At 41.2% G+C, this 27465-nt stretch overlaps 1 protein-coding gene across 2 annotated transcripts in view; it reads right to left on the reverse strand.

Annotated features, from left to right (window-relative positions):
* The window catches only part of ENOX1 (ecto-NOX disulfide-thiol exchanger 1), a 587874-nt gene that overhangs the window by 411043 nt on the left and 149366 nt on the right, over positions 1-27465 (reverse strand). Inside the window, exons 1-2 of one of the 2 annotated variants that reach the window (XM_079778564.1) lie at positions 15299-15436; positions 15073-15194 (exon numbers count right to left, since the gene is read on the reverse strand). The gene's annotated coding sequence lies outside the window, so the exon portion shown is untranslated. Of the gene's footprint in view, positions 1-15072; positions 15195-15298; positions 15437-27465 lie in introns of those variants that run through there. The other variant, XM_079778563.1, reaches the window with a different exon arrangement.

Genomic DNA, 27465 nt, shown 5'->3' on the forward strand with positions numbered 1-27465 from the left:
TGAGTTCCTAGGGGATGTTCCTCTTGCTTCTGTCCTATATTAGTACTATGGATACTACAAATGTTTTTAATTTACAGTGATACATTAAAGTAGTTTGGGTTTTATGGATTTAAGACATGGAAGGTTTCTACTTTTGAGTTACTCAAGAGATGGTTCTTAATGAAAGAGTCTTAATGAGAACTGTGAATATTAGCCACCATGATTTTTCCTATGAAGAAGCCTCCCTTCTGAATTTTCACAAGGTGGTCCCTCCCACTTCATCATTCTAAATGACATAAAATATGAATAATAATTATTATAGCTTCAATATATTAATATTTTCTGTTTATTGCACTTTGGATACATCATTTTTTAATGAAAGTTGGTGTTATTATTTATATCTCACAGTTGTGGTAAGTAAACTATGGAGAAAGGTCCAACATTTACTCAACAAATATTTACTAGATGCTCACTATGTGCTGGCCACCAGGAATATCCTATATAATAAAGAGGTAATATGCAAATTGACCCTCATGCCCTCGCACAAGATGGCCTCCCACGTGTGGTCAAAGATGGCCACCACAAGATGGCTGGCAGGGGAGGGTATTTGTGGATGATCAGGCAAACAGGGGAGGGCAGTTATGGGTGACTAGGCCAGCATGGGAGGGCAATTGGGGGCCATCAGGCTGGCAGGGGAGGGCAGTTGGGGGTGATCAGGCTGGCAGGGGAGCAGTTAGGTATCAATCAGGCTGTCAGGGGAGTAGTTAGGGGACTGTCAGGCTGGCAGGTAGAAGCGGTTATGGGCAATCAGGCAGGCAGGTAGGCAAGCAGTTAAGAACCAGCAGTCCCGGATTTGTGAGAGGGATGTCTGACTGCCGATCCCTGTGGGATTGGGCCTAAATAGGCAGTTGGACATCCCTCAAGGGGTCCCAGATTGGAGAGGGTGCAGGCTGGGCTGAGGGACACCTCCCCCAGTGCACAATTTCATGCACCGGGCCTCTAGTCCTACCTAATAATAGACAAATATGCAAATTGACCGCACCATTGCTATGCCCAAGCCACGCCCACCAGCCAAGCCATACCCACCAACCAATCAGGACGAGTATGCAAATTACCCCAAGATGGTGGCTAATTTGCATATCAAGACAGCGTAGAAAGAAGCCAAGAGCTGCAGAAGGGAGCAAAGCTGCGGAGAAGCAAGCAAGCCAGGGGGAGGAGAAGGGAGGAGCGGAGGCGGGGCCAGGGGAAAAGGAAGGAGAGCAGGCGGGCTGGTGGAGAAGGCGGGGCGGGGGAGAAGGGAGGAGCCCAGGCGGGGTTGGGGGAGAAGGGAGAAAAGCAGGCGGGGCGGGGTAGAGTGCAGCAGGAAACCCTATTGCAGGATTTTTCCTGCAATGGGAACGCTAGTAATTATATAAAGCATTAAAGCATGTTCCTACCTTCATAGACCTTATTGTCCAAAGGCAAGGTTACAGGTCAGCCCAAAGGGAAACAAAGAGCTAGTGAGAGACAGATTAGCCACAGAATCTAAGTCTGACCTCAAAACAAAAACAAAATCTCACGTCTAACTAACTTCTAAACCAAAAGCCCTAGGTCTCATCTTTTACACATCTCTTCCTGTCACACACTACACATCCAAACTATCAGCAAATCATGTTGCCTCTAGTACAAAATAAACCCAGAATATGATCAATCTGACCATAGTAGTCCAAATGATAACCATGTCTCACCTGGATATATATCAGCTCCTAATTGATCTCCGAGTTTCTAGCCTTTTCTCCATTTATTCTATTCTCATTACAGAAGCCACATAGGTCTTGTTGAGTCAGACCATCTCACTCTTCTTTTTAAGACTTTTCAATGTTTTCCATGTCACTCAGAGAAAAAGGCAAGTCCTTCCATGGCCTGCAGGGCTCCATACAACACAGCCCTTACCACTTCTCCTACAGCTCACTGCCTTGCTCACTCTTCTCTGGCCATGTTGGCTTTGTTGTTTTCCTTCAAATGTACCTTCTACCTTCTCACTTCACAATCTTGTACTTGCTGTTCCCTTCGCCTGGAACTTCCTTCCTAGGTATCTGCATGCTTGCTTCCTCACTCCTGAATTTTGACCCAAATGTTACCATCCAAGCAAGGCTTTCCATGATCACCATATTTATGATTGCAGCCCTCCTCTATCATTCCCTTCCTTGCTTTATTATCTTCTAGAGCACACAGAATTATCTGTCATATTACGCATTCTACCTATTTTTTTTTGCTTAGCGACTGCCTCTCCTAGCTCTCCTCAACTCCAGATTATTGATTGTGCACCTCTTTCCCTAACTCCCATTCATTGCCATTGCATTGGTAGCCTGAAATCAGGTCAACAAATGCTAAATGGTAGGCCTTTTTCCACTGAGAGTCAAATTACTAGTATAATCTCCTCCTAAAAATATATCACCCCTCCCCACCAAGAAAATATGCTTCATGAAGGTAAAGTCTTTGTCTAGTTTGCTCAATGCCTTTCCACAAGACCTATAATGCTTGAAATATTGTAGAAACTAAATATAGGATGGGCCAAAAGTAGACTTACAGTTGTTTGTATGGAAAGTAATACAATGATTAATAATATAAGAATAAACTGTATTTTCTGTACTCACAACTGTAAACCTATTTTTGCCCAACCTGTATTTATTGAATGAATTAAAATTTTACTGTATCTCCTATACTCAGATTGAAAAAGTAGGAAAAGTCCAACCCTCCATTTTCAGATCTTCCATAAATAACTTCTGGGGTTTAAAAAGCCTGGCATTTCCTGAGACTACTTCATCTGTTCATATAGGGACTCCTCTCCACTAGCTGGGTCATGAGCAGAAGATGCAGAGATTTCCAGAGAACCCCAGTCTCAGGAAATACCTCCAACTGAACAAAAGGCAACTGGTAAATTTCAGAAAGCATGGCACAGCTGGGGTTTATTGTTATTGTAACTTGTTAAAGCAAATATTAAACTATAGGTGATATAGCATGCTATGTTAAAAACGTAGGGAAAGTTTTGAACTCCTTTAAAATACACTATTTAGGATTCAAGGAGCAGTTTAACAGAAGCTCTAAAGAAAAACCAAGCTGACAAGGATCTGCAAAGGTTAAATGCTATTCTCTGTGGTAGGTAAAATGTTTCTATCAGAGAGAGAACATTGTTGACCACTTAAAAGTGTTAATAGGATCTTCACTAGATTGAAGAGAAAATACTAGAGTTTTAGTGAGCTTGCTGAGAACTGTGGAGGCGGTCATAATTCTGCTGAGAATGTGAAAGAGTCTTTGACAAAGATATGAGAGTACTAGAGTCAAAGTGTTGGATTAATTGGGCCAAGAGTGTATAGTTTGTATTTATTGTGCAACAAGGTTCATTCTTCATAAACAACACTTTCTAATTTCCTTGCATTGGAGTTATTAATATCCTATATATAAAAGGCTAATATGCAAATTGTCCCCTTGACTGGGAGTTCGACCAGGGGGTGGGGCCAGCCAGCCAACTGCCTGTGGCCCCTCCCCCGAGCCAGGCTGGCTGTGCAGGAAATTTGTGCACTAGGCCTCTAGTACCTTAAATAACTCATTTGTAACTGCATACCTTATTAGTAAAAAATTACTTACAATTTTCCTTATTTTAAACCATCATTCGTGGTAGTAAGATAACACATTCTTGACAGCAAAGCTACCAAAAGTTGGTCTGGCCACAGAGAGAACCCTGGCCTAATGTGTGTATAGTGCTTTCAAACCGCCACCCCCCCACCACCACCACCACCACCACCACATCAGATAAATCATTTCTTATAATCTGTCCTATATGTCTGTAAGGCAACTATTATAATACTTATAATTATGAACACCAAAGCTCAAGGAGGTTACAACTCATCAGTTAGGACAAATATGATCACTGGAATCACAGACCACAGACTCAGAACCTATTTTTCTTTTTATCACATGATGCTAATTCTCTTGGTCCCTTCAGGGATGTGTTAGGCCTGGGTAGATACAAGGATACCCTGGCCAAGCCTCAGCTAAAGATATCTTATGGAATGTCTACAGTCCTCATACCGGAGTTTAATCTGGCAAGTCCCACCTTGAGGTTAGGGTATTCCATGAGGCTAAGGCAAGCAGCACCCACGTCTCCGAGCTTAGAATCATCTCAGAAAAGCAGGAGTGGGGGAGCTTCTGTCTGGCACAGGTGATGCACAATGGTAGAGAACAATCCCTCCATGTGACTGCACCTTTACAATACCTTCCTCTGTTAAGTGTCCCTAAAAGCATATTAGAAACTTATCCCCTTTGTTACGAAAGATGCTTTAGTAAATGAACCCTTAATTAAATGCATGAAAACATTATCTGATTGTGAGGGTTGAAAATGGGTAGGAATATGGGTAGGCAATGGATGTTTTCTGGGATGTTTCCTGATAATAGGAATATTGGATTCTAAACAACATGATTTTTGCCCACACTTAAGTGATTTCTGTTCTGTTCTGTTCACTGTCACAAATATTTTACCTACTATGTAGAAAACATTGTGCTAGACACCAAAACTATAAAGATGAGTAAGAGATGATTTCTTCCCTCAAGGAATCATCAATCTAATGGAGAGATGGAAATATTTCTCAAATATATGTTTTACCTGAGTTTACCTTCTCAGAAAGAATACACTGAATATTATACAACTTTCCCTTGGTGATTTCAGGGTCACCGTATGAATGTGAGCTGCTGTCCTGGCCACAACAACAGGCATAGCTGTAGTTAGAAATGAGAGTGACATAGGAGCAAGAGCTACTGATCACAGGAGTCAACCAAGAACTTTCTTTCTGCCTTCTTGAATTGGATAGATGGACAGATAGATGGACGGGCAGGCAGATGGACAGAGAGACAGATATAAGCACCCCTGTTGCCAGTTTGTTTTCTGGTCTATTCCTGTTCTTCTCATGCCACATATGACCCATAGATCTTCTGTATGACAAATGTGCTTCTGAATGAGCACAAACCTGCCTTTACTAACCACTGCGCACAGTGGTAGCCTTCCCTAGCTGGGCAGTCTTCGGAGTCTCCAGAGCTGCCTCCTCTCTGACATCAGCAACCCACCGCCCTTTCATCACCTGAGGTTCCACACCGATCATACCACCCCTTCTAATCTCTGCCAATTACTCTGCTGTTCATCACACCCTTCCTTCCTCTCATATTACAAGTGCGTGAAATGCCTGGCCCAGTGCTGTCACAGAGCGGCTTGCTCCTCACCCCACAGGCAATCTCTGATCCGACACTTTGCCCAGCTCCACGGACTCATACTGCTCCTCTTTGTGGACAGCAAACCAACAAATCACAAAACATCATTTGTTGTGTGTGCACATCTGAGGGTCAAGTTTTCTTTTTTCTTTCACCCTGCATAAGACACTTATGTTTGTAATAACTCACTTGTGACAGAATAGTTTGGTAGCTTAAAAGTTCCTTATTATTTTCATAAATTTTCTCAACCCAGTGGCTCTAATTTAATAAAATAGCCACTTACACTGTATTTATATTTTTATACATTATTTATATTTTGGTTACAGTGTACAATTCTGGGTCTGAGTAAGGTTATCAAGGATATGCAAATCGAGCTTTCTAGAAGCTGTCTCACGGCATTCTGATGCTGCTTCCTCCCACCTAAGGATGACAAGAGCTGAAAGTCTGTGGTTTATATCTAAAAGGCAAAACAATTTTAAAGTATGACACATATAGTATCTGATTATTTCTCCCCATGTAACTTCACAATGTAATTTTAAAAGTTCTTCTCTTATTTATAACATAAAGCATGTCATGTGATCCTTTTACTTTAATCTCCTTATAGGCTCTCATTAAAGCTAGCATACATGGTGTAATTACATTATAAGAATTAGTGATAACTATTACATTATTATGGCATAAAAATTAATGTAAGATGAATCAGCACACATGTTAAAAATGACCACTGCAAGAAAAACACTACTCCAATATAGTCTCAGGCACTTCATTTCTATAAGAACTATTTCCATCTCCTGCTCATCCAGGCAAGAGCCAGATAAATCAGTGTCTTGTTCTAAACATATCTTTACTCATAGGGTTGTTCTCTCAGAAAATAACTTCCCATGATTCCCCCAGTTTTAAAATTTTGCACCCTTTCTTTCATAAGCATATGAAAATTCCAGCATTTTACTCTGACCTATTTCAAATTTACGTGGCAGCATTCCAAACGCTGGGAATTGCATAGTGCCCATTCTTAGCACGTGATATCAACCATCTGCCCTGGCCATCAGGACAGAGTCCAGATATTTCTCCAATGGGACATTATAAAGTCAAAGTGCTCTTGGCATTTACATGATGTTTGTGCAAAATTTTGCAGGTGATAAATGGATTCTAGCTTTCACTCGCACCTCTCTCTCTCTCTCTCTCTCTCTCTCTCTCTCTCTCTCTCTCACACACACACACACACACACACACACACACACACGTACACGTTCTGCCAAATTGAGATTGAATCATAGGGGTGTCCCAGAACAGCTAAAGGTTTAGTATCCAATCAAACTGCTATTTTTGAAGTATTTACTCAACATTTATTAAATAGAGTTGAGTAAAATTTGTTTTCTATTAAGAAAATTGTGTATTTCTTTATGGTTAGTTAACAGAGTTAGTTCACTTACTGAAAAAACACACCATTAGCACTTGCTTCAACCTCTTTCATTTCACAGTTTTTTGGCCTGTCATTACTGGGTAGTATTAGTTACTCATGCTCATGAGGGCAGAGGTAACTCACACAGATATAACAAAGTTCTTTTGTTTGTTTGTTTACTTTTATGTTAACAAAACATTTCCCACTTTTCCATGCTCCTTTTTTCAGTTCAGTTTTCTCAACCCAGGCAAATTCTTGTGAAGCACACTAATAACTTGTAAATTTAAAATCACTCATTACCAATAAAGTGACCCATTTAAAATACTACTAGGTATAAAATTACCAAATTCAGATGATTCTAAACTCGGATGGTGGTAAGGCTTGCAGTAACATGGTGCAAAATATTCAAGAGATAGTTCAGCAATGTCAACAATATTTTGTTATTTTTATGAAAATATTCAGTAGAGATAGTTCAACAATGGCAACAACTCTTATTGTTACCTGGTTTTCACCCCATGATGGTGCTGGAATAAATTTTTTTTTGCCAATTGCCTAAATGTTACATGTTGACACCTGAGTTACCGTGTGCATGTTTTGCATTTATACCAGTAATATTCCACCAGCATGCAATGGTGCCCTGGCAAGCTGCCATTCCCTAATCTAGCTCTGCTCACCCAGACATGCACATGCATCCATGGACCAATCTGACAGGCACCATGAATTACAATACTTACAAACAACCCTGTCGTCTAAATGTTTAAATGTTAAATGCTAAATATACACCGAAGGATTTGAATCAAGGAATTTGCAAACATGACTCTGTCACACATCTGGTTGTCAGAATCCATTAGTCATTTTGAACTTATTTATTGTGAGACAAATCAAGTCACAATCCATGTGGTCTCAAAGGTCTACTTAGATGATGAAGACCTATGATACTCTCTGAAGTATTGCTGACTCTCCAACATTACTAAGAATACAGTAGTACCTCCTTATCCATGGGGGTACATTTCACTACCTTAGTGGATGCCTGAAGTGCAAACCCTATGTAAAATATACATTGTTCTATACATATATACACTTTATAGCTTCTTTTTGGCATATCTGAATTGCCAGTACCACTACTCTTGCGATTTGGGACCATTATTAAGTAAATGAAGGGTTATTTGAAAGCAAGCATTGTGATACTGTGAAAGTAGGTCTGATAACCTAGACAGCTAGTTAAGTGACTAAGGGCAGGTAGCATATACAGCCTGGATACTCTGGACAAAGGGATGATTCATGTCCCAGGTGGGATGGAGCTGGACAGCACAAAATTTCATAACACTATTCAGAACAGAATGCAACTTAAAACAAATTTTTCATTGCATTTATTGGGGTGACATGAGTTCACAAAATCAGACAGGTTTCAAGTGTACAACTCAACAAAACATCATCTCCACACTGCATTGGGCACCAATCATCCCAAGCAAAACTCTCTTGCCGTCCCTATCTTCCCTCAATTTTGCCCACCTCCACCTCCCTCCCCCCCCCCAACCTACTCCCACTTTCCCTCTGGCTATCACCACACTGTTGTCTGTTTCTATTTGTGTGTGTGTTGGCGGGGGGCAGGGGAGTAATTTTTGCTTAATGCCTTCACCTTCTTTCATCCAGACTCCCCAAGATCCCTCTCCTCTGACAGCTGTCAGTCTCTTCCATGTATCCATGCCTCTGTTTCTATTCTATTCCTCGGTTCTTTTTGTTCATTAGATTCCACATATAAGTGAGATCATATGGAATCTTTCTCTGACTGGATTATTTCAATTTAATATAATAATCTCCAGGTCCATCCATGCTGTTGCAAAAGGTAAAAGTTCCTTCTTTTTTACAACTGAGTAGTAATCCACTATGCAAATGTACCACAGCTTTTTTATCTACTCATCTACTGATGGACACTTGCACTGCTTCCAAATCTTGGCTATCTATACTAATAAAAGGGTAATATGCTAATTAGACCAGGTCAACCAGACATCTTCTGGTCATCCTGCCTTCCTTCCGGACAAAGCCACTGTGGTGGGGGCCGAGGCAGAAGCAGATAGGGGCAATCAGGCCAACAGGAGAGAGCAGTTAGGGGCAATCAGGCCAGCAGGGGAGGGCAGTTAGGGGCGATCGGGCAAGCAGGCAGAGGGGTTAGGGGCAATCAGGCAGGCAGGCAGGTGAGTGGTTAGGAGCCAGCGGTCCCAGATTGCGAGAGGGATGTCCAACTGCCGGTTTAGGCCCGATCCCAGACATCCCCTGAGGGGTCCCAGATTGGAGAGGGTGCAGGCTGGGCTAAGGGACCTCCCCACCCCCGGTGCACGAATTTCGTGCACCAGGCCTCTAGTTGTAAATAATGCTGCAATGAACATAGGGGTACATATATTCTTTTGAATCAGTATTCTGAGTTTCTTTGGATAAATTCCCAGAAGTAAAATCGCTGGGTCATAAGATAGTTCCATTTTTATTTTTAATTTTTAAAAAAATCTTTATTGTTGTAAGTATTACATATGTCCCCTTTTAACCCCCATTGACCTTTCTAGCCCACCTATGGCCCCGCCCCAGGCCTTCACCACCTTATAGTCTGTGTCCATGGGATATGCATATATGCATACAAGTTCTTTGGTTGATCTCTTCCCACTCCCCCACCCTTGCCCACCACCTTCCTTCTGAGGTTCAACGGGTAGTTCCACTTTTAATTTTTTGAGGAAACTCCATACTGTTCTCCACAGTGGCTGCACTAGTCTGCATTCCCACCAACAGTGCACAAGGGTCCCCTTTTCTCCACATCCTCTCCAGCACTTTTGTTTGCTGATTCATTGATGATAACCACTCTGACAGATGTGAGGTGATATCTCATTGTGGTTTTAATTTGCATTTTTCTGATGATTAGTGACAGTGACATTGAACATTTTTCATATATCTGTTGGCCATCTTGGAGAAGTATCTATTCAGATCCTTTGCACAATTTTTAATTGAGTTGTTTGTCTTCTTGGTGTTGAGTAGTATAAATTCTTTACATATTTTAGAAATGAACCCCTTATCAGATGTATCATTGACAAATATATTCTCCCATTCAATGGTTTCACTTTTCATTTTGTTGAAGTTAAAACATAAATTGTTGCTATCTGGAATTTTCCATTTAATAGTTTTGCACTGCAACTGTTCACAGATAACTGAAACCACAGAAAGCAAAACTGCAGATGAGGGCGGACAACTGTATAAGTTTCTCACACTTAAGTCCCTAAGTCAGTGATTTTAGCCACTTGGATAAAACACGTTGCAGCATGTAATTTAGATTATTTCAACAAAGCCAGTTCAATCCTAAGTCATCATTTCTAATGCATTCTAGCAATGCTTCTTTTGTAAAGCCACTTTGCACAATAGTGCTAGCAACCACAGAATGTGACTTAACAGTAATTACTTGTACAGTTTTCAAAACAAGTGAGCCTCTCAGTGACTGGGAGCTTTGCCCGGAGGCCTGAGCTTGCCCCTGGCACGGTAACGTGCTCTTCTTCTTGAGTTCCAGCAATGTCACATTGCTTTCCAGCCTGCTAATGCCTTGGCCTCATAAACAAATTCACTAAATGCTCTCCAAGATTCTGACATTACATTCAGAATAGACATTTTCCTTTTTTAAAATTCTGCAGGTATTTTTTTCAGTAACTAATATCCAATTAATCACTGCCAATAGTCATCTTCCTATATGAATGTTAATACTGCATTATTAAAGAATTCTTGGGCGCTGGCTAGGTGGCTCCATTGGTGTGAGCATCATCCCATACACCAAGAGGCTGTGGGTTCAGTTCCTGGTCAGGGCACATACCTAGACTGTGGGTTTGATCCCTGGTCAGGGCCAAATGAGAGGCAACTGATGGATGTTTCTCACATTGATGTTTCTCTCTCTCTCTCTTCCCCTCTTCCTCTATCTCTCAAATCAATAAAAACATATCCTCGGGTAAGGATTTTTTTAAAAAATGTTCTTGGTAATTTGTTTTATGGGGAGAGTTGAGGAGGGTTGCTATAGGAGGGCAGCCAAATGAAAAATATTTCAACGACTCTGGAAGCTGGCCTCTGTGAAGCAGTCCAGGGTGTCACAGCTAGGAAAGGCAAAGAAAGTGGATCCCACAGTGACCTGGGCAGTTAACAGTAGCAGAAAATGTAAAATGAAAACACAGATGTGCCCCGCATGGATTACACTCATACTTGTAAGTCACTAGTTTGAAAGTGCCATATTTCAGAACAGAGTTCTTCTGGATGGCTGAGAAAGATCTGGAATAGAACTGGATTATCACTGGCAAACAGTTCTAAGTCATAGAAATAACATCTTTGTTGGTGTCCCGCGTGTCATCAGCTATAAAGGAAAATTTTTCATTTTCTTTTTTTTTTTATATGCTTAAGGCTCAGACATAGTATTATGGGTACTTTGCAAAAGACTAAAAAGGAAGTAGACAATATGACTTTTGAAACATTTTTACCCAACAATTCCCTATAAAGTAGATTTAAAAATAAATGCTTTCAGAGGAACTTATCAACAAAATAATCTGGCCAATTAATAATCATAAATTGTCCTTAACATTTTTCTTTTCAAAACTTTCATGATATATTTCCCCAGTTAAATCAGTAGCATTTTGTTCTGTGCCTTCCATTATAAGCCAGTATTTTGCCCCATGAATATGTTACAATAAATTTCATTTCCCATCATCTATCACTCTTTTTCTTAACTTATCAACAAAGGTTACTCAATTTGTAGTTGCAAAGAATATTAAGCCTTACATTTTATAATAAATATCTGGAGTGATAAAACTATTCTTAAAAATATGTCTAAGTGATAATAAATATGTGTACTAGTAAATAACAATCAAATATTATCTTAATAAATTTTATTGTTAGCAAAACCATATACAAAATTCATCATATTAACTACAGTCAAAAATTGGTTCTCAAAGTTATTCATATTCATTCCAGTCAAAAAGAGCTTCTCAGAAGTCCATAATATTTATATAGTTAAATATGGCTCAGCCTGCTAATGAATACACAGTTACTTTTTTGAAAGATGAAAATGTTCTAAAATTAGATTGTGATAATGGTTACACAACTCTGTACATATGTTAAAAACCATTGAATCATATACTTAAAATGAGTGAACTTTATGGTATGCAAATTACATTTCATTAAAGCTATTTTAAAACTTGGTAAATCAATGAAACTAAGAGTTGATTTTTTGAAAAGATAAAACTGACAAACCTTTAGATAGACTAAGATAAAAAAGAGAAGAGTCAAGTAAACAGTATTAGAAATGAAAGAGAAGATATTACAACCGATGCCACAGAAATGAAAAGGATTATAAGAGATTTCTATGAATAATCATATGCCAACAATTTGAATAATCTAGAAGAAATAAATTCCTAGGAACATACAACCAATAAGAGTGATTCATGAAGAAATAGTAAATCTGAACAGACTTATAATGAATAAGGAGATTGAATCAGTAACATCCCAACAAAGAAAAGCCGAGGATCAGATAGCTTCAATGGTGTATCCTAGCAAACATTTAAATAAAAATAATGCCAATCCTTCCTAAAATCTTCCAGAAAATTGATGAGGATGGAATGTTTCCAAACTCACTTGATTAGGCAGCATTACCCTGATAACAAAGGCAGGCAAAAATACTACAAGAAAAGAAAACTATTGGCCAATATCTCTGATAAATAAAGGTGTAAAAATCCTCAACAAAATACTAAAAAACTGGAATCAACAGCACATTAAAAGGATCATATCCCAAAGACCAAATGGGATGTATCCCTGGGGTACAAGAATAATTCAACATTTGAAAATCCATCAATGTGATACACATATTAATATAAAATGAGGAATAAAAATCACATGAAAATCCCGACACAAGAAAAGCATTTGACAAAATGTAACAGCCTTTCATGATTAAAACAAACAAACAAATCACTGAACAAATTAGAAATAGAAGAAAAATAACAACATTATAAGGGCCATATATGAAAAGCCCATCACTAAGATCATACGCAATTGTGAAAAACTAAAAACTTTTCCTCTACGATCAGGAACAAGATTAGAATACCACTTCTAGTCAACATAGTACTGAAAGTACTAGCCTGAGCAGTTGAGAAGAAATAAAAGGCATCTAAACCAGAAAAGAAGAAATAAAGCATCTTTGTTTATACATAACATGATCTTATATGTAGAAAACCTCAAAGATTCTACATATTTACAAAATTATTAGAACTTATAAATGAATTCAGCAAAGTTCTGAGATACCAGATCAACATACAAAATCAGTTGTATTTCTGTATACTAACAACACACAACCCAAAAAAGAAATTAAAACAATCCATTAACAATAGCATGAAAAAGAATAAAATACTTAGAAATAAACTTAACCAAAGAAGTGAAAGACACCTTGAAAAGTATAAGACATTGAAGAGAGAAATTAAAGAAGACAAATAAGTGGCAAGAAATCATGGCTAGAAAGACTTAGTATTGTTAAAATGTCCATACTGCTCAAAGCAATTTACATATTCAATGCAATCCCTATCAAAATCCCAATGATATTTTTACAGACATAGAGAAAATATTTCTTAAAAATTTATATAACCACAAAGGTGTAAAAAAAATCTTGAAGGGGCAGGGAACAATGTTGAAGTCCTCATATTTCCTGACTTCAAAACATATTATAAAACTACAGTAATCAAAATAGGGTGAAACTGGCATAAAGACAGACATATAGACAATGGAATAGAATAGAGAGCCCAGAAATAAACCCAGGCATGCATAGTCAAATGATGTTTTATTAGGATGCCGAGACTATGCAATGGGGAAAGATTATTCTTTCTCTTCAACAAATGGTTCTAGGAAAACTGGAGGTCCACATGCAAAAGAATGAAATTAGTCACTGTCTTATACCATTTACAAAAAAAAACCCTCAAAATGTATTACATAATTAACCATAAAACCTAAAACTATAAAACTCATAAAAGAAAACATAGGAGAAAACTTCATAACATTGGTCTGGGCAATGGGTTGTTTACTTGTTTATATGTTTATTTTTGATATAACAAAAGCATAGGCAACAAAAGCAAAAATGGACAAGTAGAACTACATCAAAGTAAGAGGCAAATGTCAACAGAGTGACAAGTCAACTTACAAATTGGGACAAACTATCTGCAAACCTAATAAGGAGTTAACATGTGCCTAATAAGGAGTTAATATCCAAAATCTATAAGCAATTCCTACGGCTCAATAGTAAAACAAAATAAAACAAAAACATCAAAAAAACTGATTAAAACAACACAGATAACCCAACAAATAGGCAAAGGACTTAAATAGACATTTCTCCAAAGAAGATACACAAATGGCCAACAGGTATAAGAAAAGATACTCAAAAATCACTAATCCTCAGAAAATGTAAATCAAAACCACAATGAAGTATATAACCTCATATCTGTTAGGATGGCCATTATTTTTAAAGTGACCGGGGGGGGGGGGGGGGGGCGGGACAGAAACCAACAAGTGCCAGTGAAGGTCTGGAGAAATCAGAACCGTTGTGCACTGTGGGTGGGAATGTAAAATGGTGCAGCTGCTGATGAAAACAGTAAGGATGCTCCTCAAAAATAGAACTACCATATGGTCAAGCAAGTCTACTTCTGGACATATATCCAAAAGAATTAAAGTCAAGATCTCAAAGGGATAGCTGCACTCCCATGTTCATTATAGCATTATTCACAAAAGTCAAAATGTAGAAACAATCTAAAAGTTCACCGGTGGATGAAAAAGAAAATGTAGCAAACAAACGCACTCACACACAACATAATATTTTTTAGCCATAAATTGGAAATCCTGCCATCTGCCACAGCATGGGTGACCTTGAGGACATAATGCTAAGTGAAATAAACCAGTCAGAGAAGGGCAAATATCGCATGATTCCACTTACATGGGGTATCTAAAGTAGTCAAATGCTAAGAAACAGAAAGTAGAACGGTGGTTATCAGGGGATGGAGGGAAGGGAAAATAGGAGTTTCAATGGATTTAGAGTTTCAGTTTTATATGATGAATATACATTCTAGAGATCTGCTGTACAAAGTGTGTTTATAGTTAACAATGTCCTATTTGAATACTTAAACATTTGCTAAGAAGATAGATATTATGTTATGTGTTTGTTTGTGGTTTTTTTACTACAACTTAGAAAGCATGGATTATCCCTCCTAGATATGCATCATATCGAAGTAGGAGACCAGAGCATCTAGTGCTCTCTCGTAAACCCTGGTAACACAAAGTCCTATCTCTGTGATTGCTGGAATAGTGTTGCAAAAGCAGCCTCCCCGGAGCCCTCCATCCTGTGCTGCTCCACCAGGAATCTGCAGTGAGCTTCACAGCATACGAGCGCAATGTCACAGACTTCTTACCTTGGCACTAGGATCCCGAGAAACACTGGCCGCAGTCGGCTCCAGACGATAATCCCAGAAGTCACAGGTGGGACAGGCTGCTGGCTGGAAGGGCTGTCACCTCACTCAGCATGCCCTAAACCCTGAAATGGAAACACCCACATCTGTGTGATCGGAGTTTAACAACTCGGAGTCTCTTTTTCTAAACTTCTAAACTCCCCACAGAGCCTCACACGTACTGCCTCACCTGTGCTTCTGATGACAGGCCCGGTACGAAAGCAGCCCGCCTGTCAATGTACTCATAAACAGCTCCCCAGAGCAGGGGGTGCGGAAGTGTCTTTCTCAGCACTGGCTCGCTGGTGCTTGCTCTCTCACCCGTATTCTCTCGCACACATCTGCTGTCCTTGGCTGTGATACTTGCTTCAAGTAATCTAGATCCTACACTTACATTCCTGGTTGCATAACCACCAGCTGCCCCTAAGGGCCACTAGACCAAAACAAACAGTCCCCTCCCTGTGGAGGGCATGAGGGCACCCCCCCCACTTCTGATGGGGGGGATGCTGGGGACAGGTTAGAATGCTGCGGGGCCTTGCCATCCGCAAAGTGTGGACAGCAGACCAGCTAGAGAGGAATCCCATGGGGCTTGCCAAACATGCAGAATCCTAGACGCCACTCCAGAACCAAAGCATAAGAACCTGCAGTTTAACAAGATCCCGAGATGATTTGGATGTACATTGAAGTTTGAGAGGCCCTAGTATGAAATCTAAATATATTTTAAAGCTAGATTTTAGAATTGGGAGAGGGGTAAGTTCTTGAGTACACAGCTATTTACAGGAGTAAGTAAATAATATTAATCAAATATGTATTTATTAAATAAATGGTTTACTTTCTTTAAAATAAGAGCAATAAATAAATCCAATTATTACATGTATAGGGCTTTAAAACATCAGTAAGCTTAACAGCCTTCCACAGTAAGGCTTAAATCCATATTCTCTCTTTGTATTTTAATGAATTTATTTCCATACGGTATCTTTAAATTGTATAAGTAGATGTGTTATCATAACAATAATATTAGGCAATAACTCTCTCAAAAAAAAAAAAGAGGGACTAGGGCATCTGTAAATACAGCTCACATCTTAACAAATAACTTTTGCATGAATTGAAGGATACTAAAGTGCCAGAGCCCCCATTCCTATAAGCTCCTACCAAGTATCAGTAACTAGAATTATACTCAAAACTGGGTTCTTTTTTTCTTAAAAACCATATAACTTTAAAACTTCATAAAACCTGGGACCTTCCCTGATCTAGTAAATTATGGAAACTGTTTTTAAGTTTGGAGTATCCAAGACTTTTTAGTTTCTTTCAATACACTAGAAAATACTTAGAATTACATCACTACCATTTAATCTATACTGGTAAATAACTATAACTTAAATGAAAAATGACATAAATAATTCTTATTTGTAAGAAAGAAAAACTCTTAGCAATAAATTTCATATTTTTCAATATTATCATTTAATACCATTAAACTTAACAAACATATGGTTTATTCAAATTTCTCTCTCTTCCCTTTCTTTTTTCCTTCCATTTTAACTTCAAAACCTGATTAACGCCAGGGTCAGGGGGAAATTAACTGGAGGAAATATACAAAAATACTTTTCAGGTGTTTCTGTTTACTTTTGTTTTGTTATTTTCTTCAGGAGTTTAAAAGTGTACTTTTTTTTTAGATATACAAAGGGGAAAAAAAAGAAGAGAGTAAAAAATATCCCACAAAAACCTAGATAAATTCTGCTGACATTTTAGTGACTAGTGTTTCAGGTGTTTTTAAAAATGTGACTTTGAGTGTGTATATGTGTGCATGTGTATAAGTATGAGAGAAACAGACCTGAAAATTGTTATTTTTTGTCACCAATAAAAGTAGCCTTGCCTCAGTATATCTGGCTATAACATATTCCACATGTACCATTATTAGTTAAACTCCTAATGCTGGGCATTTAGTTTGTATATGATTTTTCATTTTTACAAACAAAGCTACTATTATATTGTTTCCATAAGATATCTTTGGAAGCTCCCCCTTCTAATTTTCTCATTCTCTTTTTAGGATAAATTTCTTTAATGGAAATTGTTGAATAAAATTTAGCAATACATTTAACAGCCTGTCTTTTGAAAATTGTTATCATATATAGTGTAACCAAAATAAGATTTCATTTAAAACATTGTTTGCCAATATGACAGCCAAAAACTCTTATTTGTATGTTTGTTCCTAAAACTACTTCATTAACATAAAATATGCATACAGAGTAGTATATGGCTTTATGCATTATCACAAAGCCAACACCAACCTGTATCACCTGTACTATCACCCAAATTCAGAACATTAGCAGTACCATGGAAGCCCCCTCATGTCCCTGCCAGTCATTACTCCATCCTTCCTCTTGAAAACTAATCAGTATTCTGACATGTAATGTTACAGATTGTTTTGCAAATAGCTTCTTTGGCTCAACACCATACCCTTGAGATTATCAATGCTGCTCCTTGTATTGATGGTTTTAGTGATTTTTGTTGCTGTGTAGTAATCAATTTTATATAACTATCTTGCAATTTATTTTGCCACTCTCTTGTTCATAGGCATTGTATCACTTAATATAGTTTATATATTTCAGTACTGCTATTTTGGTCATACAAAAGGGTAAACCTTTATATGACTAAATCCATAATTCTTTTCCTTTATGATTATACTAGAGGCCTGGTGCATGGATTTGTCCACCGGTAGGGTTCCTTGGCCTGGCTTGCAAGGATTGGGCCGAAACTGGCTCCACGACATCCCCAAGGGGTCCCGGATTGTGAGAGGGTGGTTCTCAGGTGACGCACCCCGGAATCGGGTTCCCTCCTTTCTGGTTCCAGGTGCGTTAACCGAGAACCGCAGCTGCCAAGTCACTGCAGCTCAGCAGCTCCTGCATTGAGCATCTGCCCCTGGTGGTCAGTGCATGTCATAGCTACCGGCTGAAGCATCTGCCCCCTGGTGGTCATTGCGCATCATAGCTACCAGTCGGACGGTAGAAAAGTCAGATGGTCGCTTAGGCTTTCATATATATAGATGATCAGTGCTATGCTTTTAAAAATAAAGATGCTGAGCTGAGAGTGGCTTCATTACCACTGGCATTGGTGAAAGTCCTGAATCTCCACACGTCTCTTCTGTCAGTAGGAAGGGGGAAGGGTACCTACTTTTTACCAGATGGAGGTGAAAGTCAAGGTGCCCCAAGTGATCTCTATTGATACTGCAGCAAGGCAGAGGAGAGGAGCAATTCAATACTGGCCAGTGGGGATGAAAGTCCTGGCTCCCTACTTTGCCTCTGACGCCACCTCTGCAGGAGTATCGACACAGCCTCTGGAGAGTACAAGTCTAGACGCCCCACGCAGCTTTTCCTGGCACGGGTGGGGGGAGGCCAGTTTTTCCCCGGTGTCTGGCGGAATGGAGAGGTCATCCTCTAAAACTGTTCTATCTTGCTGTGCTCTTTTACTTACTTTCCTGATGGAAAGAGTTGACTTTATTGCGGCTTTTCTGTCTGTAGCACTGGAACTGCCAGGTTGCTGGCTTCCTCCACATCAAGTTGTGGATATTGAGGCAAGAAGGAGATATAGGGAACACACCACTGGGTCACTGTGCTGGTCCTGATGTCCCTTAACCAGTCTGCCTCCTTCTCTTCTTCACATTTCAGAATCATCTATTTGTTCTATGTATGATGTCCCGGGGTTCTCGTTTGTAGTTAGGGAAAGGAACAGAAAAGGGTATCTACTACAATTACCCAGTGAAAGTCTGCATTTTTTATTTAGATTATTATTAGCTGTTACTTAATCGCCTTCCACAGATATTATACCAATTTACACTTCCAGACAGTTGCTCTTGCTTTATGCTACTGGTTTCCATTACAGAAATCGGCATCTATTTTTGCCCTCACAGCTAATTTTCCCAGGTTATAGGGATTCCATGACATTTTAGAGTCAACTGAAGATTTCTCATAGGAAATTCTTTCTTATCGGGTAGAAAAGAACTAATGACTGCCATTCAGAAGGAAGCTTTCAGTACACGCACTCCTTCTTTCACTTGCCTGCCTTCCACCCCGTCCCTGCTTATCTAACGTGAATGCTATTACTGGAGCTTTTCTAAACCTCCTCCACTTACAGAAATAAATGCTACACAGAGACATGAGAAGGGAAATTTTATTCCAATTCCTGGTTTTCTCTTTTAATTAATTTTAAATCAGACTATATGTGACAAAACTTTCTTGATATTGGCTGTATTCTCCTGTCTCACCATCCCCTCAACCCCCCTACCATCACTATGCATGCTTGTTACTGTCTGTTTTAGCCAGCGTTTAGAGAATATGTGTATGGGAACTTCCATCTTTCAGAGAAGCCTTGACTGCACACCTTTTAAAAATATATATATTTCTTTTATTGATTTCAGAGAGGAAGGGAGAGGGAGAGAGATAGAAACATAAATGATGAGAGAGAATCATTGATTGTCTGCCTCCTGCATGCCTTCCATTGGGGATCGAGCCCACAACCCGGGCATGTGCCCTTGGCCAGAATCGAATCTGGGACCCTTCAGTCCACAGGCTGACACTCTATCCACTGAGCTAAACCGGCTAGGGTGAGTGCACACATTTTATTAGTTGTTTCTTTTCAGAGACAGACACTCACAACATATGTGAGAAAATCAAGAATGAGCAACAGTAGTTTTCTTAGATGAGAATCCATGTTCACTTAGCCTCAGACTTGATAACACCACGTTTATCTCCCAGACACTTTTGCCTCATTGTCCTTAAATGCTACTTTGAACACTAGTTGAAACAGAATATTCTAAGAAGAACAAGATAGAAATACAACGCGGAAGCCCTGTCATTTAAAACAGGAATACAATTAAAACAGCCTCCTTTGGTAAGCTTATTGAAATTAATACACAGTCACCAAAACAGGTTTTGTTTGCTTTTTTAATGGAAGCTCCTGCTTTTCTCTACAGAGAATCACATATACATGAACTAAAATAATTAACTCCTTGTAGACCTCACGGTAGGGTATGAGGATGTGTGTATATGCATACACACTTCTTATAAAATATTTGCTCACAGTAGAATATTTTTTGGGGAAAAAGAAATGCATAAAAATATAAATCCACATAATACCATTTAGCTAGAAACTACTGTTAAATTTTCTTTAAAACAGTCCACTCTAGTTTATTCCTATGCAATTATAATTTTTTTTTCTTTTTCTAAAATGGGCTCATATTATAAATGCCATTTTGGACCCTGCTTTATTCACCTAATAATGTTTTCCCATTTGGTTAAATGGTCTTTAAAAACACAAGTCTTAAATGTCTATAATAATACTAGAAGCCCGGTGCACAAAATTCGTGCACAGCAGGGGGTTGTCCCTCAGCCCAGCCTGTTCCCTCTCCAATCTGGGACTCCTGGAGGGATGTCCGACTGCCCGTTTAGGCCCGATCCTGGTGGGATCGGGCCTAAACGGGCAGTCGGACATCCCTCTCACAATCCAGGACTGCTGGCTCCCAACTGCTTGCCTGCCTGCCTTCCTGATTGCCCCTAACCGCTTCTGCCTGCCAGCCTGATCACCCCCTAACCACTCTGCTGCCAGCCTGTTTGCCCTCAACTTTCCTCCTCTGCCAGCCTGGTCACCCCTAACTGCCCTCTCCTGCAGGGTTGATCACCTCCAACTGCCCTCCCTTGCAAGCCTGGTCCCTCCCAACTGCCCTCCCCTGCTGGCCATCTTGTAGTGGCCATCTTGTGTCCACATGGGGGCAGGATCTTTGACCACATGGGGGCAGCTATATTGTGTGTTGCAGTGATGATCAATCTGTATATTACTCTTTTATTAGATAGGATAGAGGCCTGGTGCATGGGTGGGGGCCAGCTGGTTTGCCCTGAAGGGTGTCCTGGATCAGGGTGGGGTTCCCTTGGGGCATGGGGCGGCCTGAGTGAGGGGCCTGTGGTGGTTTGCAGGCCGGCCACGCCCCCTGGCAACCCAAGCGGAGGCCCTGGTATCTGGAATTTATTTTCCTTCTACAATTGAAACTTTGTAGCCTAGAGCGGAGCCAAGCCTGCTGCTCCCTCCAGGGTGGCAGCCATTTCTATGGCAGTTAATTCACCTTCTACAATTGAAATTTTGTAGCCTTAAGCGGGTGAGCCCGGCCAGGGTGTGTGGAAAGCTTTGCTTCCCCTGTTGCCGCCAGCAACCCTGGCCTGCTCTCTCAAGCTCCATTCTGCCGCCATTTGTTTGAATTTGTTTACCTTCTATAATTGAAACTTTGTAGCTTGAGTGGAGGCTTAGGCCTGCAACGGCTATGGAAAGCTTGGCTTGCTCTGTTACCTGGGAAACCTTGCTCTCTGTGGCTGTAGCCATCTTGGATGGGGTTAATTTGCATACTCACCCTGATTGGCTGGTGGGCGTGGCTTGGCTGGTGGGCGTGGCTTATGTAGCGGAGTGATGGTTAATTTGCATATTACCATTTTATTAGAGAGGATTCTACCTTAAGAAGGTGCCATAATTTATTTAAACATTCTTTTAATTGAATGTGTCTACATTTTTGCCATCCTATATAATAAAAGGATAATATGCAAATTGACCAAACGGTAGAACACCAGTTGGCAGGGGGCGGAGCTAGCGAGCGGGCAGCGCCAGGCCAACCAAGGCAGGTGCCAGCAGGCAGAGGGAGGGGATGGTGGTCAGGGGCAGGGAAAATAGCAATATTAAAATATTTCTTCTAATTAATTCACTTTCAATGTGCACAAATTCGTGCACTGGGCCACTAGTTTTTAATCATGCATTAATGTAGCCGAAACTGGTTTGGCTCAGTGGATAGAGCGTCGGCCTGCGGACTGAAAGGTCCCAGGTTCGATTCCGGTCAAGGGCATGTACCTTGGTTGCGGGCACATCCCCAGTAGGGGGTGTGCAGGAGGCAGCTGATCGATGTTTCTCTCTCATTGATGTTTCTAACTCTCTATCCCTCTCCCTTCCTCTCTGTAAAAAAATCAATAAAATATATTTTTAAAAAATCATGCAGTAATGTATATCTTTTTACAGAAATCATTTCTTTATTTTTCTTAGGGTATACTGTTAGAATTTGGATTAGTGAATTGCAGCTACTGACAGCACATGGCTCTTTCTAGAACAGGATGTACTGCTGTGGGTCAGACCCAAGTTCACTTTTGGCCACAGCTCTGAAAAGAGATTGCAAATTCTGCATCCTCCTGAGAACACTGTTAGGGTTCTCTTCAGAGCACTCATCTCCTGTGCATTAGTGTGCCAGGCAAACCCAGGGCTCCTCCAGCTTGCACAAAGACTTATTTGCCTCTTCTTCTTAGAGGAGCTGCTGGGAACCAGGGAAACTGAGTCATGTGTATGTTTTCTCTGGTCTGTACCCTGCCTCTTTTCACCACTGGAGTATTAGGACCAGATGAGAGTATGAGTGAGGAGAATGGTGTGAAACATTTTATACAGGAAGCCCTACTTACTAATGTATTTCAGGACCAATAAAAAAAGGTTCCATGCTACAAAGAAACATTATCTTTAAAACAAAATCAGGGACACTCTACCTATATGTAACTTTTTATGTTTCTTTTTTATGTGGCTAAAACTTAGAAACTGCAAGGTTTTACACACTGTGTGATAGTGCTGTACCTCTGCTCCTGTTTTGCTGTCAATAAGGCACTTTTGAATCTCTTTTCCTGAATAGATCTTGTATGTTACTTAATTGCAAAAAATGTGGCTTGTCATATACTACCTTTCAATATTATATTCTTTAAAACAAGAATGTCTTCCATTACTGTGAAGACAATAGCATTTTTATAGCAAAGAAGTACTCAACTTCTTTTGTCAACTTACTTTGACACCCATTTTCAGATATATTGGTGAATATGTTCTCCCATTCAGTGGGTCGTCCTTTCATTTTGTTGATGGTTTCCTTTGTTGTGCAAGAACTTTGTAGTTTGATGTAGTCTCACTTATTTATTTTTTCTTTTGTTTCCTTTGTCTGAGGTGATATATCAGAAAAAAATATTGCTAGGAGAAATGTCCGAGATTTTATTGCCTATGTTTTTTCTAGGATTTTTATGATTTCCAGTCTAACATTTAAGTCTTTAATCCATTTTTAGTTTATTCTTGTGCATGGTGTAAGAAGGTGGTCTAGTTTCCTCTTTTTCCCCCACCTATCTGTCCAATTTTCCCAACACCATTTATTGAGTGGACTATCGTTACCCTATTGCATGTGTTTTTGCCTCCTTTGTCAAGTATTACTTGACTATAAAGACCAAAAAACAACAAAAAATCCAATTAATAAATAGGCAAAGGACCTGAATAGACACTTCTCTAGAGAGGACAGACAGATGGCAAATAGACATATGAAAGGATGCTCAATGTCTAATCATCAGAGAAATGCCAATTAAAACCACAATGAGTTATCCCCTCACACCTGTCAGAATGGCTATCATCAATAAATCAAGAAAAAAGTGTTGATGAGGATGTGGAGAAAAGAGAACTTACATGCACTGCTCATGGGAATACTGATTGGTACAGTCACTGTGGAAAACAGTATGAAATTTCCACAAAAAATTAAAAATGGAACTATCTTATGAGCAATTCCAGTCCTGAGAATATAATCTAAGAAACCTGAAACACTAATTTGAAAAAATATATGCATCCCTATGTTCATTGCAGAGTTATTTACAACTAGAGGCCTGGTACATGAAATTAGTGCATGGCGCGGGGAGGGGTGGGAGGGGCGGGCATTGTCCCACAGCCCAGCCTGCACCCTCTCCAATCTGGGACCCCTCTGGGGATGTCCAACTGCCCGTTGAGGCCCGATCCCAGTAGGATCAGGCCTCAACGGGCAGTCGGACATCCCTCTCACAATTCAGGACTGCTGGCGCCCAACCACTCGCCTGCCTGATTGCCCCTAACTGCTTCTGCCTGCCAGCCTGAACACCCCCTAACCACTCCCCTGCCAGCCTGATAGACACCTAACTAATCCCCTGTCAGCCTGATTGCCCCTAACTGCCCTTCCCTGCCGGCCTGGTCGCCCCCAACTGCCCTCCCCTGATGGCCTGGTTGCCCCCAACTGCCCTCCCCAGCAGGCCTGGTCGCCCCCAACTGCCCTCTCCTGCAGGCCTGATCACCCCCAACTGCCCTCCCCTGCCAGCCAGGTCACCCCTAACTGCCCTCCCTTGCCAGCCTGGTCACCCCTAACTGCCCTCCCCTGCCAGCCTGGTCACTCCCAACTGCCCTACCCTGCAGGCCTGGGCCCCCGCAACTGCCCTCTCCTGCCGGCCTGGGTCTCCCCCAACTGTCCTCCACTGCAGGCCTGGTACCCCCCCAAGTGCCCTCCCCTGCAGGTCTGGGTCCCCCCCCCCAACTGTCAACTGCAGGCCTGGTCCCCCCAACTGCCCTCCCCTGCTGGCCATCTTGTCGTGGCCATCTTTTGTCCACATGAGGGCAGCCATCTTTGACCACATGGGGGCAGCCATCTTGTGTGTTGGAGTGATGGTCAATTTGCACATCACTCTTTTATTAGATAGGATAGATGCCTGGTGCACAGGCAGGGGCCGATGGTTTGCCCTGAAGGGTCTCCCGGATCAGGGAGGGGGTTCCCTTGGGGTGTGGGGTGGCCTGGGCGAGAGGCCTGTGGTGATTTGCAGGCCAGTCACGCCCCCCAGCGACCCAAGCGGAGGCCCTGGTATCTGGGGTTTATTTATCTTCTATAATTGAAACTTTGTAGCCTTGAGCAGAGCCAAGCCTCCTGCTCACTCTGTGGCCGCAGCCATTTTTGTTGGGATTTATTTATCTTCTATAATTGAAACTTTTTAGAGGAGGCCAAGGCAGGCCAGGGCTGCGGGAGCTTGGCTTCCTCCATCGCCAGGAGCAACTCAAACCTCTTGCTCTCTCCAGCTCCTTGGCTGCCGCCATTTTTTTTTTTTTTTTTGCTGCCGCCATTTTTGTTGGGATTTATTTATCTTCTATAATTGAAACTTTGTAGCCTTGAGTGTAGGCCTGGGCCAGCCAGGGCAGCAGAGAAGCTTGGCTTCCTCCATTGCTGGGTAAACCCAAGCCTCCTGCTTGCTGCAGCTCCGTGGCTGCAGCCATCTTGGTTGGGTTAATTTGCATACTCACTCCTGATTGGCTGCTGGGCGTGGCTTGTGGGTGTAGCAGAGTTATAATCAATTTGCATATTACTCTTTTATTAGATAGGATTATTATATAGGATAGCCAAGATTTGGAAGCAGCCCAAATGCCCATCAGTAGATGAATGGGTAAAAAGCTGTGGTAAATTTACACAATGGAATACTACTCTGCTGCAAAAAATGAAGCAAATTTTGCCTTTTGTGACAGCATAGATATACCTGGAGAATATTAGGCTAAGTGAAATAGGCCAGTCAGAGAAAGACAAATACTATATGATCTCACTTATATGCAGAATCTAATGAACAAAATTAACAAAATGGTGACAAACTTATAGACACAGAGAACAGACTGATAAGGGGAAGGGAGTGTAGTCTAGGTGGGAAGGGTAAAAGGATTAAGGAAAGAAAAAAGACTCATGGACACATACGACAGTATGATAACTGCCAAAGGGAAGGGCGGGGGGTGGCAGTTAGAAGAAGCTAAAGGTGGTATAGATAGTGATAGAAGGAGACTTAACTTGGGGTGGTAAACACACAACACAATATACAGATGACAGATTGTAGAATTGTATACCTGAAACCAGTACATTATTATTAACCAATGTCACCCCAATAAATTCAATACAATAAGAAATGCTTAAATTTAGTACATTAAAATATATATTTTATCTTAGCGTTTGTTTAGTACACCTTCCCAAGTAAGAACCATATACTGTATATATGCTATACATTTTTCTTCTAGTCCTATCTAATAAAAGAGTAATATGCAAATTGACTGTACCTCTGCTACACCCACAAACCACGCCCACCAGCCAATCAGGAGTGGGTATGCAAATTAACCCAACCAAGATGGCTGCGGCCATGGAGCAAGCAGGAGGCTTGGATTTCCCCAGCAATGGCGGAAGCCAAGCTTCCTGCACACCCTGGCCAGCTGAGGACTCCACTCAAGGCTACAAAGTTTCAATTATAGAAGATAAATAAATTCCAACAAAAATGACAGCAGCCACAGAGCTAGAGAGAGCAGGAGGCTTGGATTTCCCTGGCGATGGAGGAAGCCAAGCTTCCTGGCCTGCCTTGGTCTTCGCTCAAGGCTACAAAGTTTCAATTATAGAAGATAAACAAATCCCAAATACCAGGGCCTCTGCTTGGGTCACCGGGGGGCGTGGCCAGCCTGAAAACCACCACAGACCCCTTGCCCAGGCCACCCCATGCCCCAAGGGAACCCCCACCCTGATCCGGGACACCTTTCAGGGCAAACCAGCCGTCCCCCACTCATGCACCAGGCCTCTATCCTATCTAATAAAAGAGTAATATGCAAATTGACCATCAATCCAACACAAAAGATGGCTGCCCCCATGTGGACACAAGATGGCCACCACAAGATGGCCAGCAGGGGAGGGACCAGGTCTGAAGGGGAGGGCAGTTAGGGGTGACCAGGCCGGCAGAGGAGGGAAGTTGGGGGCAACCGGGCCTGCAGGGAAGGGCAGTTGGGGGGGATTCAGGCCTGCAGGGGAGAGCAGTTGGGGGGGACCAGGCCTGCAGGGTAGGGCAGTTAGGGGCAAACAGGCTGGCAGGGGAGCAGTTAGGCATCAATCAGGCTGGCAGGGGAGTGGTTAGGGGGTGATCAGACTGGCAGGAAGAAGCGGTTAGGGGCAATCAGGAAGGAAGGCAGGCAAGCAGTTGGGAGCCAGTAGTCCTAGATTGTGGGAAGGATGTCCAACTTCCTGTTTAGGCCCCATCCTACTGGGATCGGGCCTATACAGGCAGTAGGACATCCCCGGAGGGGTCCCAGATTGGAGAGGGTGCAGGTTGGGCTGAGGGACACCCCCCACACCTGTGCACTAATTTTGTGCACTGGGCCTCTAGTTTTATTATAATTATGCTACTTCATTATCTCAATTTAGTTTTATTATGATATTAAACAATAATATATCATTTTTGAAAAATTATTTGATTCATTGACTTTTTTTTTTCTCACCCCAGGATATGCTTTATTGATTTTAGAAATCAAGGAAGGGAGAGAGAGAAACATCTATTGGTTGCCTCCTTTACACTCCCCAACCAGGGATCGAACCTGAAACCTAGGTATGTGCCCTAACCAGGAATCGAACCCACAACCTTTATGGTGTATGGAACAAAGCTCCAAACAACTGAGCCATGCTGCTAGGGCAAGATACTTCATTCATTGATTTTGATGTAATTCTATCATATTCTAGACAAT

This window comes from Cnephaeus nilssonii (assembly GCF_951640355.1).
Source record: "Cnephaeus nilssonii genome assembly, chromosome: 8".
NCBI lineage: Eukaryota > Metazoa > Chordata > Mammalia > Chiroptera > Vespertilionidae > Cnephaeus > Cnephaeus nilssonii.